The sequence below is a fragment of the Monodon monoceros genome, unplaced genomic scaffold (genome assembly GCF_005190385.1).
Source record: "Monodon monoceros isolate NGI ecotype Baffin Bay Population unplaced genomic scaffold, NGI_Narwhal_1 Super_Scaffold_20, whole genome shotgun sequence".
Lineage (NCBI taxonomy): Eukaryota > Metazoa > Chordata > Mammalia > Artiodactyla > Monodontidae > Monodon > Monodon monoceros.
In genome coordinates this window covers 112,326,280-112,339,753 of record NW_021703777.1, presented here as the reverse complement: position 1 = coordinate 112,339,753, position 13,474 = coordinate 112,326,280, and positions in this window count along the sequence as shown.

The following is a 13,474-nucleotide window of genomic DNA, read 5'->3' as shown; positions in this document are numbered from 1 at the left end:
TAAAATATTCAAGGTGTTTATAAAGGGTGGAGGTCTTAAACTTCAGATGCATCATTTTTATTATAAAGAATATACTTTCACAGTCTTGGGCACTAATATCATCAGTTTGACCAAATATTATTTTTTAAAAACCTCTTGGTATACAAAAGGAAAGTGGTAAATATCTAAAAGCTTCCAAATTCTAGCTCCTTGATTGAAAAAGTAGTCTTTGTTGAAAAGACTCTAGAATTCTATGCTATTGGCATTTTCCTACTTTGAACTAACCTGCCCCCAGTTTTCTGTTAAGCTATTAAAAAAGGAGAAAGGAAGGGGTCTCCAGAGCTATCTTGGTATCTCTTTCTTCACAGTGACACACATCCAGAAATAGGTCTGAATATCCATGGGATTTTTAGTATATGATGAATAGTGCTTAGTGTTCTATGCAGGAGAGACTGTGTTGCTGTTATTAACCTTCAAACTTCAGTGGTTTAATCTCTTGCTTATGGTACATGGCTAGCTTGTATTGGTAAGATTCTGTTAACGCATGCTTACTCTAGAGGGAGGCTTGGCCACCTGGGAACTGAAACCTGGAACATGTGGCATTTGAAGTTAGCATGAAATGAGAAAGGAGGGATGGGTAAGGTATACCAGCTTTCAACTACCTCCTACTTAAAAATTATACTTTAATTGCGTATTGCTCTTTAGACACAAAAACAGATATGGCCCTGGCCAAATAGCAAAGCTGACTGAAATATATAAGGAAACATTTGGACTACCTAGTGAGCGTCAACTGTCTCTGCCAGCAGTAACACCTACAAACAATGAGAATGGGGGGACAATTGACTAAATACTAATGGAAAAAATGATTAGTGGTTTGGAGAAAAATGTTGGACATATAACTCAAACTATACAACAAGATTAATTACAAATAGATCAAAAATCTAAATAGAAACAATGAAGCAAAAATGCTAGAGGAAAACACAGAAGGTTTTTATTTCTAATTAGAGAAAGTTTTGTATTAAAATTATGGCATAATCTAGAAGCAGAAATGAAAAGATTGAAAAACAGACCACATCTACTAAAATTAATTAAAAATTTTTAACTAGCTGAAATACACACACACACACAGGCTATTTGTCTTAAAAAAGACAAATAGCCAAAGGCAAAAATTTGGCAACTTGTATCCCCAAAAGATTACTTTCTCAAACAAGCTGGAAGCTTCTACAGAATGATTATAAATGACCAAGAACCTAATAGAACAATATACAAAGATATGTACATTGCACCAAAAATATGTTTAAGGATACTAAGAGGGCAGTTTGATAGTGTATGTTACAATTACAAATGCTCCCACACACACTGTGACTCAGAAACTCCACATCTAAGAATATCTTACATGATTATGTAACTTCATATGAAACAAAATATTTGCAATATTTTTTACTAAATTACCATTTATAACTCCAAATAATTGGAAACAAAATGTTTATCTATATGGTACTGGATAAAATTCAAGTCATCTACCCAATGGAATATTATGCAGCAGTAAAAATAACAAAGATTTTATGTATTAAGATGGGATTATTTCTAAAATATATTTCTAATTAAAAGCAAGAAAGGTGTATATGTTTTATATATATGTACTTTTGTAGAAACAAAATGGAGGAGTTGATAATCCATAATAACATTTTCTTGTATATTCATAAGGAAACTCAAGGAAGAGTTTGGGAAGGGTGGAAATTGAAAAGATCAGGGATTGTGATTCAGAAAATCTTTTCACTGTTGACATCCTTTTTGATGCTTGTACTAAATAACTGTAATACCAATTCAAAAATATCAAATAAAGTGTTAAACAATTTAGATGTATTCTGACCAAAGTATAATATTTTGATGAATTAAACAATTTTTATGGACATGTTTCTAAAACACTGATAGAATTGCAATACTCACTTTACACAGTTGAAGTATATTGAGATTAAAATCGGTTAAATATTCTTTACTTTTTCATAAGCACTGCTATTAAGGAGTATATTTTCTATTTAGTTCTTGTGCTCTTTTTGCTTTTTGTATATATGTATATGCCTTTAAATTGTTGGTATTTCATTTTATCCTGACATTCAATTCTTACTTTTCAAAGTCCTTTGATTTTTTAATCTAAAATATTGCTGTTTATTTCACATTCCATGTTTCTTCATCAACAGAGCAGCAAAGTACTTTTTCAAAGTACTTGACAAAAATGAAAAGTCAAAGTCCCTGCCCTCTAAATCTAGGCACTGCAAATGAATGTGACCAAAATAAACAAACGTCCCAAGCAAATGAGCAAGTTCTCACCAAAAAAAGGCCTATGTGTGGTGCTGTGAGAGCGGTAAAGGTGTTTTCCTAGGTTGAGTGTTAAATAATCCCTCATGGAAGAAACAATGCCTGAATTCATCCAAAGGATATATAGGAATTTGCTGTGTGAAAACCGGGACCCATTACCCAAGAAACAATACATGCCAACATAAAGAGGCATGTTATTTCCATTCAGCCCATCCGTGTTTAGTGACTAGTAAGAAATACTTTTTCAAGATGATTTAGTCAGCTGCTGTTTCACCTCACAGGTGTGTCAGAGACCTAGGATGTTTCTCTCTTGTTTTGCTGCATTGAATATCCTCAGTGCCAGTCTTGCTAGTGTTTCACTTCCCTTGTGATTCTCCCCCCAAATAATGTTACTGTTATGACTATTATTGTTCCTGTTGATAATCACTTTTTTTTCTAACATTCAAGATTCTAATTGCATTTTTAAAGGTGCAAAATTTATCCTTTTAACAATGTACCTGATAACCTTTCCTGGGATGGATTGTTTTGTAAAACTATGTTTTTCTCCTTTGTGGAGTCACAACTTCATTTACTTCATATTAACTTCTGGTGCTTCCAGTTTAATAACTTATTGCCTATCTCTCAAAAGGTTATCGGGCTCAACTGCAAGTACTTTTAGCATCTTAAGATATAATTCACAGAGATCAAGAGATTTAAAATCATTCAGAGCAGCTATCTGCTTTTCAAAAATCTCATTTATTTTGAGCCTCAATTTTCTATTTCAAATATGTGTTCTATATCTATAGGACATTTCCAAATAAATGTATTATCAACATCTCAAACTTAGCATAACCAAAACTAAATTTGTCATTTTCATGTTCCTCCCCAAAGCACAGCTATAGAAACTTCCTACTTTTCAATGAAATGTTTTGTAATATAATTATAAAATAATTATGATTTTTCTTTATTATCTCTATATATTTGCAAACAAAATCATAACTATTTTCATTATAATATAAAGCTAAACAGGCAACTAAACTTGATTGTTAATGTTTCATAAAAATCATTGAAGCAAATCATTTTTGCTAGAAAAGCATGAAGGAAAGTGTTAAATATTTCCAATAATCCTGAATAACAGGAAACTCACCCTTTGATGTATACTAAAGGAACATTCAAGAAATGTAATAAAAGGCGGGAAAGAATAGTTTAATAATGGCTTGCAACATTTATTCCTTCCAAACACATCTGAGTAATATCACACTATGGTGGCTTTTCTCAAAAATAATCTGAAGGAAGATGATTCTGATTCCCTGCCTGATTCCGTAAAACAGCACTACACAGAAGGAGGCAGACTCCTACTGTACAGTATGAATATATATTCTTCTACTTTAGTCACAGAAGCCCAGTTTGTAGCTTAATAAAATGCAAGTAATGCAGACCAAACAGAAGCCTGCATTTCCCAGTCTCCCTTGTAGTAGATGAGGCCAAGTAGCCAAAATCTGAACAATACGAGCAACTCAGAAGAATAGTCGCTTCCAGAATATATTCTTAAAATGGGAAGCTGCCACTTCCATGTTCCTGTTTCTTTCATCCTGCTTCTGAGGGTTGGAAAACACTCCATACTCATAGATTGAAGGACCTATTTCTAAAATTTCACCAATACCCAAACTGATCTACAGATTCAATCCTGATAAAATCATCTTCCCTTCGTCCTTCTTGTCTTCCTTCCTCCCTATTTTATTTTTTAAGATTACAGTATGTAAATTACAACTTGATAAAACTATTTAAAAATAAAATTACTCAAGCTGTGTGTATGGGGCCATCCATTGCTTATAATCAGATAGGATATCAAATTCTTAAGCTAATAATTGATAATTTAAGGGAAAGCTATAAGTTTTTTTTGTCTCATTTTATCCAGTGTTCCATACATTTTCATCTCTGACCTCCAAGTCTTTACCAACAGCCTCCTGAGGTTTTTTTTTCTAATTTTCATCAACCATCCAGTTTCAAGAGCAGTGCCACCATTTTTTTTTTTTTTTGCGGTACGCGGGCCTCTACTGTTGTGGCCTCTCCCGTTGCAGAGCACAGACTCCAGACGCGCAGGCCCAGTGGCTATGGCTCACGGGCCCAGCCGCTTGGAGGAATGTGGGATCTTCCCGGACCGGGGCACAAACCCGTGTCCCCTGCATTGGCAGGCGGGACTCTCAACCACTGCGCCACCGGGGAAGCCCTGTGTGCCACCATTTTTTATTTCTCATATCAGATTCCTAATTCCAGTTATCACATTTCTGTTCCACTTAGCTGTTGATGCATAACAAATCTCAAAATTTAGGGACATAAAACAAAGCAATTATTTTATTATTTCTCATGGTTTTTGTGGATCATAAATTCAGGAAACGTTTACCTGGATGGCTATGTCCTGGTGTTTTATGTAGGTGCAGTCAAACAGTGGCTAAGGCTGGAGTATTGGTGAGGTCTGGGTGCTAGATGAGCTGGTGGTTAGTGCAGCCTCTCTCTTTCTCTATGGAATGCTAGTTTGGTCTTCCTAAGAGCATGATGAGATTATGGCAATTGGAATGACACTTTAAGGCTTCAAAACATGAGTATCCCAGTATTTCACCTAAAAAGGCAGAAGCTTCACTGTCTTTCATGACCTGTCCTTGGAAGTTATATTGAATAATTTCTGACACATCCTGATGGTTATAAGTGATTTAAAAACCCATTCAGATTCAAGGGGAGAGGATTATACAATACTTTGTGAGGAGGAGGAGTAAATTTGTAGAGAGGCATATTAGATGAGAGATGACACTGTGGTCGTCTTGGGAAAAGGCAGTATGCCAAAGTATTATGTTAAAAATTAAATAAATTTATATTCAAAGATATACCAAGGAAGAGTAAAAAAGGATGCAAAGCAATTTGGTAAGAATAATATACTGTGAAATATGTTGTTGTCAGTGATAGTCTTCCTTCTTTTTTAAGATGAATAACAGTTCATGGTAAATGGAGGTAGAGATAGAAATAGAGATAGAGACATAAATATGTAGATTCATATCACATTTTCTTTATCCATTTGTCTGTTGATGGGCATTTGAGGTGTTTCCATATCTTGACATTTGTTAATAGTGCTGCAATAAACATGGGAGTGCGTACATCCCTTCAAGGCCCTGATTTCAATTGTTTTGGATAAATACCCGGAATTGGAATTGCTGGACCATATGGTAGTCTATTTTTAATTTTTGGGGAACCTCCATATTGTTTTCCATAGTAGCTGATCCATTATATTCCCACAAACAGTGTGCAAGTGTTCCAATTTCTGTATACCCTCGCTAACACTTGTCATTTTTGTCTTTTTGATAATAGCCACCCTAACAAGTGTGAGATGGTATATAGTACAACTTGTGGAAGCATAAAATAAAATGGTCATTGCCTGGAGATGGAGGAAGAGAGAAATAGGGAGTTTTGTTCAATGGGTATAAAGTTACAGTTATACAAGATGAATAATATAGTGCCTATAGTTAGAAATAAGATGTTGTTTACTTAACAGTGTGTTACAAGGGTACATCTCATGTTAAACACTCTTACCACAAAAACAAAAACAAAGGAACACAAGGAAACATTGGGAGGTGACAAATATGTTTATATTACCTTGATTTTGGTGATGGTATCATGAGTGTATGTATATGTCCAAACTCATCAAATTGTATACATTAAACACATGCAATATTTTTGTATATCAATTAACCTCAATAAAGCTGTAAAAAAAATAACAGAAATGTGATATTGGTGTTGAAATGAATAGATGGAAAGAACAGATGTAAAAATTTGTAGAAACAGATAGTAGTATACAATGTCAGTAAACACTGACATGTATTTAGTATTTAATAATTAATATGATTTTATAATATATGTTATACACACACATATATCAGTTGGGGAAGGATAGATTTTCAATATGACATTGATATGACTATCTTACAGTTTGTGGAAAACAATAAAATTAAAACTGAGCATGTCTTTTACTACAAACAAATAAATCAATATGGTTTAATCATAAAATATAAACCACATAGCCATGAAAGCACTAAAACTAAAAGGGTAAATCTGTATATAATCTCAAAGAGGAAAGGTCCTAATGTTGTACCAAAGGTAAAGAAAATGAAATATTTTTTGACATATATGACTGAATGAAAAATAAAAACTAAATAGTTAACTAAGGATAATTTTATTATATAAACATTTTTAAAGAAATAACTCATATTTTTACATAATCTCAAATCAAATTTTAAAAACCAAAAATCCAAAATAATTTGAGCAATTCCACCAAATTTTGTATCTATGCAAGCTAGCCTTTAGTTATTATTTGCACTGAATTCTTTTTTTAATGGCAACTAAGTTTTTAAAATTATTGTTTATTTTATTGAAGTATTGTTGGTGCACAATATTATATAAGTTTCAGGTGTACAACATAGTGATTCATAATTTTTAAGGTTATACTCCATTCATAGTTATTATAAGTTATTGTCTATATTCCCTGTGTTGTACAATGTATCTTTGTAGCTTCCTTACTTTATACATAGTGGTCTGTATGTCTTAATCCCCTACCCTTAACCTACCTCTCTCCCTTTCCCCCTCCCCACTGGTAACCACTAGTTTGTTCTCTATATCTGTGAGTCTGTTTCTTTTTTGTTATATTCACTAGTTTGTTTTATTTTTTAGATTCCATATATAAGTGATATCATACAGTATTTATTTTTCTCTGACTTATTTCCCTTAGCATAATACCCTCCAAGTCCATCCATGTTGTTACAAATGGCAAAGTTTAATTTTTTTTATGGCTGAGTACTATTCACATCTTGTTTATCCATTTATCTGTTGATGGACACATAGGTTGCTTCCATATTTTGGCAATTGCAAATAATGCTGTGAACATTGGGGTGCATGTATGTTTTCAAATTAGTGTTTTCATTTTTTTTTGGATATGTACCCAGGAGTTATTTGCCCCAAATTCTATTCTAACCTTCTTACTTTCAACTTTTTGCTATCTTTAATTTTCAGGTGTATCAATTAAAATAACATAGCATTGCACTTTTGCTCTGCTTTTTAAGTGTTGGGTCAAAATGTTTGTTTTCCAGGTCAAAATATTCTTTGCAAGTTATAACAATTTACATAATAAGCTGGAACATTTAGACCATTTACATTTAATGTGATTATTGACATGACATTGCTTATTATCAGTGGCCCCTCTTGCTTAACAAAAAGTTGCTTCAAATACAAGACAGTAAAATATTACTATGCTCTTACATAATATCTAAAATCAGGTACTCAAGAATAAGTGATATAGAACCTATTTACTCTCCAAGAAATAAAAATTCAAATTTATGAGACTTTTACTTCCCTGCCAATAATAATTAAGTTTTAAGGATATATCTATATATCTCTATATTATAGATATATGCTTAATCATATCAGGATGTTGGGGAGTGCTTATGAATGTCAACAGAATGCACATATACCTTCTAGCACTGTTGATTAAGGGTTCATTAGCCATCAAGAAGCATAATTGACCATTTTCATCAGTATTGAAATGCCTGCACTTGACATCCTGTCACTCATGATGATGAAGAGAAAATGCTATTGCATTGGCAATCAACTAATGAGCAATAAAGTGTGAAGACCATTTAAGAAAAATGTTAAACATTTATAGCTTATGTAAAAAGAAAACATAGAACTACCAAGCCTAGTTCTGTGTTCTTAAACTACCAAGTGTTTATTTAAACACCTAGAAAGTACAAAATTCTAAGTGTTTTAATAAACCTCACATGTCTTTAAAAGTATATATTTTGTCTTCCTGTCATTGGCAAGAGGTGATAATTTTAAGGAATGTTAAAATATAAAGTTTATTAGTTCTTAACTCTATTTCTAAAGTTATTCTAAGTGTGTTATACATATTAAATATTTTAAATCTCATGACTTCCCTGTGAGGGTCATATTATTATTTCTATTTTATTGTTGCAGCACAGAAATGTTAAGTAATTTCCACAGTGTCACACATCATGTAAGGATCAGAGCCATTATTCCAACCAAGATAGTCGTGCTCCATAGACTGTGCCCTTAGACATCATGCTACATTAACTTTCTGTGTTCTGTAAGGTAGTGTTGTAGAGGAGAGGAAGAAGAAGAAAACATAATCTTGGGTAAGAGACCAGGTATAAATACACAAGCAGCCTCAAAATGCTAACACTTGAAAATTCAGGAAAGAACCTTTGAAGGGCAAGCTAAAGTTATACTCCACATAACAGAAAAGAGGAAATAAAGTAAAACAGAAGACTGTATAGTCTGAATTCAAGATTTGATTCATAGTAACAGTAGAACAGGACCAGGCAGTATAAACAGCATTCTCACATTTTAGTTTCTGTGTAAAGATTTGCATTTTGTGTGAATCAGGTGAGAAAGTAAATAAATGTTTGTGCATGGGCTAATGGACAGGAAACATGGACTAGAGAGACCTTGATATCAAGGAATGGAAAACATTGTACTTTTGAGGGCTTTTATGTGTCTTAAAAAAAATGTATAGGAAGAAAGGAAAGAAAGAAAAAGAAGAAAAGGAAAGAAGGAATTAATAGAAAGAAACAACTAAAGGAAAGAAGAAGAAAATGAAAAAAAGGAAGGAAGGAAGAAGGATGGTGGAAGAAGAAAACAAAAAAAGAAAAAGCAATCTCCAAGGATTTTCATTACATTTGATCTCATCTGTCAGTCCCACTGCACATTTCATGCCATTTAGCTATGGGCACCATCTCTCAATAGGTTAGTCTATTACTCTGTATTTTATATTTGTGTCTGTTCCTTTTTACATGGCATTGCTTTATTCAAAAGCTTTTCTTTGACACCAACTGAAACAGTATGTGTACTTAATTTCAAGTCTGTTCCACTCTTACATGAAACCTTGGACTAACTCCACAGCACATATCAGGAGTGCAGTTATTTCTTACATTACTTTATCAAGTATCTGTTGAGTGGATTTCATGGCCCAGGAAGTGTGATAGGTTTAGAAATATAAGTAAAATTCCTAAACTTGACTTCCTAATTCTCAAATGCATTCAACACACTCGTGATTCAAACTGTAAAATAATCAAATAAATTACTTAAATTGCAGTGCAAAAGTGATTTTATAGGTGAATTGAATGTAAAAGGAAGCATGCCAGAGATTTCTGTAATGTATCAAGATGGGCTCAGAGAAAGCTTTATAAAGTGACTGTGTTTGAATTGAGAAAGACACAATGAACAAATACACGGGAGTGAGAAATTGCACTATACAGTTTGTATATAGCATGAAAAGATTGCATATAAGATTGTATATAAGGGAAAAATCAATCTAAAGAGAGAAAATAAGGTAAAGCTTTATATGCTAAGCTGTTTGAACTTTACACTGAAAGCTTTGGGAAAGCACTCAAGGATTTTGAGCAGGGAAATGTCCTGATCAAATTTGCTTTTTAGAAAGGTCATTCTAGAATTAGTGTGGAAAACAGATTACACAGGAGCCACCTGAGACATAGAGGAAGCATTTCCTGATGAATCCACATGAGAAGTGGTGAGAGTCTGAACTGTAGCTGTGGGAGAAAATGGATTTGTGAGATAGTGAGGGATAGAATCCGCAGCATTTATTGACATGATAGAATGTGTAAGTTAAGTGATACACTAACTCTAAGATTCTAACTTAAGAATATGAATGAATGGCAAATTAGTTATTGAGGTAGAGAACATGAGAGAAAAATATTTCCTGAGAAAGTGGCAGAGTCTGATTTGGAACATAATAAATTTGAGCTATCAATGGGACATCCAAACTTCTCAAGAGCAGGTGCTTGGCTCCTTGTTTCCAGAGCCAACACCTGTGCCTAGCGCACAATAGTATCTTCCTAAAAATTTATTGCATGAATGAGTGTTGAATGAAAAAATTTTGAATGAATATGAAGTAGAATTGTGGCATAACTTGATAAAGACATCAGGATCATTAGGTGAGGCCAGGAAAATAAATATTGTTGATCAAGAATTAGCTGTCTAGAGGTAGAGGTACTAGACCAAGGATAGTGCTTCCAGAATAATATAAAGTTAACTAGCAAAAAACTAAATAAAGGGAGAGCCCAGGAAGTAGGAGAAACATCCAACAGATAGTGGTATCCCAGGAGCTGAGGGAAAAAATATTCAAGAAGGAGAGAAATTCCAGGAGTAGCAAAAGTTTTGGAATAGTTATTTAGTATTAAGACAAGAAGACAAAGTGGCCTTTCTGTTTCCTAATATGGATGAATTTCAGGAATTCAGAAAGAGCAGGTTCAGGGATCTTTATGTTTTGGGCGGTTTGTATTGTACAATCCATCATAACATTCTGTGATGTATGCTGCTTGAGAAAAATAGTTGGGCTTAAAAATGCTCTAAGATCCAGTAGGGCAGAGGCAGTTGTCAAATCTGATGTGAGTCTGGCGCACGGGCACGCGGGCGTGTGTGTGTGTGTGTGTGTGTGTGTGATAACAGAAAGGGCTTTGGAGTTAATGAAACCTGAATTCAATTTTCATTCCAGCTGTGTAAACTTGGATAGCTCTGAGCAACTTTCCTATTTAGTAAAGTTGGCAAAATAATACATACTTCCAGGGAACTTTTAAGTATTAAATGAAATAACAAATACAAAGCACTCAAAACAGTGTCTAAAACTTAGTAGATGGTGAATAAAGGGCAGCTGTTTTTAGCGCCAGTATTTCGAATCTTCTCAGTTAAATACATTCAGTGAGAATTAAATCTGAATACAAATCTGTTCCTTCACAGATTCTGATTACCTGATTTAATATTCTGAGGAGGAGAAGAAGGAGGAAAATGAGAAGCGTAGTTTGTACTAAGAATTCTTTAAAATGTAGTACTGCCTGGCATTGTTAACTAGAGCCTTGCCCAAAACATGAGTAAAGAAATCATTACCAGAAAGAACATAAGCCTTCTGATAGGCACTTTTGAACCTATGCAGACACAAGAGTCAGCCATGAATGAGTAGATGAAATTTCCTTCTCCCCTACTCTTTCTTCTTCTTTCATTAATCCCTCTTCCTTCCCGCCCGAATCTTTGAGCCCTCTACCAGCATTAATTGCCCCATCTTCTTAATTCCTGTGGTCAGATTCCAAAAGATGGTTCTCTCTTACTTTTTCTGGAGAGGGAAATGGTAGGTCGTGACATTCCTCCATGTATGACAGCTTGTGTTGTCTCCTTTCTACAGAATGAATCTCCTGTAAGACAAATGAAAATTATTTTGTTCATATATAACTTCCAAAAGTTTTTATGGTAAAAGACCCTACAACAGGGTTAGGTGAAAATCAACACAATGGACAGAGATTATCATTGTGTCACACCAAGAAATGGAAAAAAATAATCTTGTAAAGGTCACAGAAACGATTAATTTAGAATATTTCAGTCCTTACTCTTCAGCAAAACTGAATAAACAGTAGCATACAGCTAAGTTATATATAACTATTTACAACAAACTATAACGAAGCTCTTATATAATAAATTTTTCTTCTCTAAAGATATCTTTTGTTTTTTTAATCGGGATTGTCTTTTGCTGATCCTCATGTGAATATTACTGATTTAGTTTAACCCTGGTACTTGGGTATGATATTTTTAAATTGGAATCCTTATTTCTGTTTGGAAAAAAAATTCTCATTATCTGTTACGAGGTGGATCAAAGTTCATTTTAAGATGTCTTTTTCAATTGCCTTCCTAAAACATTTTGTTCCCTCTGATACATTCTGCAAAAGCCCTGCAGCCCATTGCATTATAACCTGTAAATGGCTCTTTCCACAGATTGCTGACCTAAATACTGTGCCTTTATGACCTATATTCTTCTCTGTGGGTTCCTTTTTTTTTCCTTTTATTTTGAGCACATTAAGGCAATGGAGAACATTTTATCCTGCTTCCTGCGTGTATCTTCCTGATTAGGAGACAAGCTAAAAATGAACTTGGCATTTGGGGAGAAATATGGAAACAAGATACCTGTTGCAAGGCACTTTAAAGTGCCTCATTAGATTCCCTGTGATGAATGTGCACCTACTTGGCTATCTTTAATACAATATCGATATGTAGAAAACAAGTGATAAATTATTTTTAACACAGGCAATCCCAGAACAATTTAAAATGGAGAAAGTATAAAAAATAACCTAAAATTTAAAAATTACTAGACATATTTTAGCTGTTTTATGGTTTAAAATGTGTGATTTTTCCAGCTGGTTTTAAAAGATGCTTCGAAAGTGACTTCTAACCTAAGTTACCATACAATGAAAAATGCATCATTTAACCTTGTTAAAATAACAGCAAAAATATATTTGGTGTTAATGAATCACCACCAAGAGATGGAAGTAACATGTAGTCACACCATGGTATGACTATCAGAAGTAGTCTGACATTCCAGCATGAAATTTTAATACTGAACTTTGATGACTCTTCATTTCTTCCATCTGTTTTCCTGCCTGTTTGATACTGTTATATTTCCTCTGTTTTGTTTACATTTGCTCTCCTGAAGATTTTAATTGTATACTTAGGTTTTTTTCAGTTTGTAAGTTATTTAATTGAAATAAAATCCAACTTCATCTATAATGAAGCTACCAAAAATGGATGTGTTTAGGGGATGTAAAATGTGACTCTGAACAAAGAAAGCTTGTTGCCAGTCACGGCAATCTGGCATCCAATGATCTCTGCAAGTTGTACATTTAATTAGACTGAAAACTCATTAAAGTATCTGGGAATATTAAGATGATGCTATGATTGTAAATAGAAGTGTGCAGCCGTTTGACAAACAGTTGGCTGAGACTGCCAGCACCTGCCTTGACTGTCTCTACCCTACCCCACAGACACAAATATTCAGAAAACATCCTTGGGTGATACAAAATTATTATCTCCTAATCAGCCTCATTCAAAGCAGCATGTTATAGAAATGCAATATATGTAGCAATGTATATTTTTGTTCCTCTGAGGCATACAAATAAATTATACTAATATTAAAAAGCTGTTCTTCAATTTTCCTCAGTGATGCAAGTTAAGAAAGAAATCATTGTCAAACTGTTCATTATTTCATATGGAAAATCTCTGGGGTAGCATCAGAAGTAGAATTATAATTGAATGATTTTTATAATTTTAAAGTAGAATAAAACAACTCAAATGTATAAAT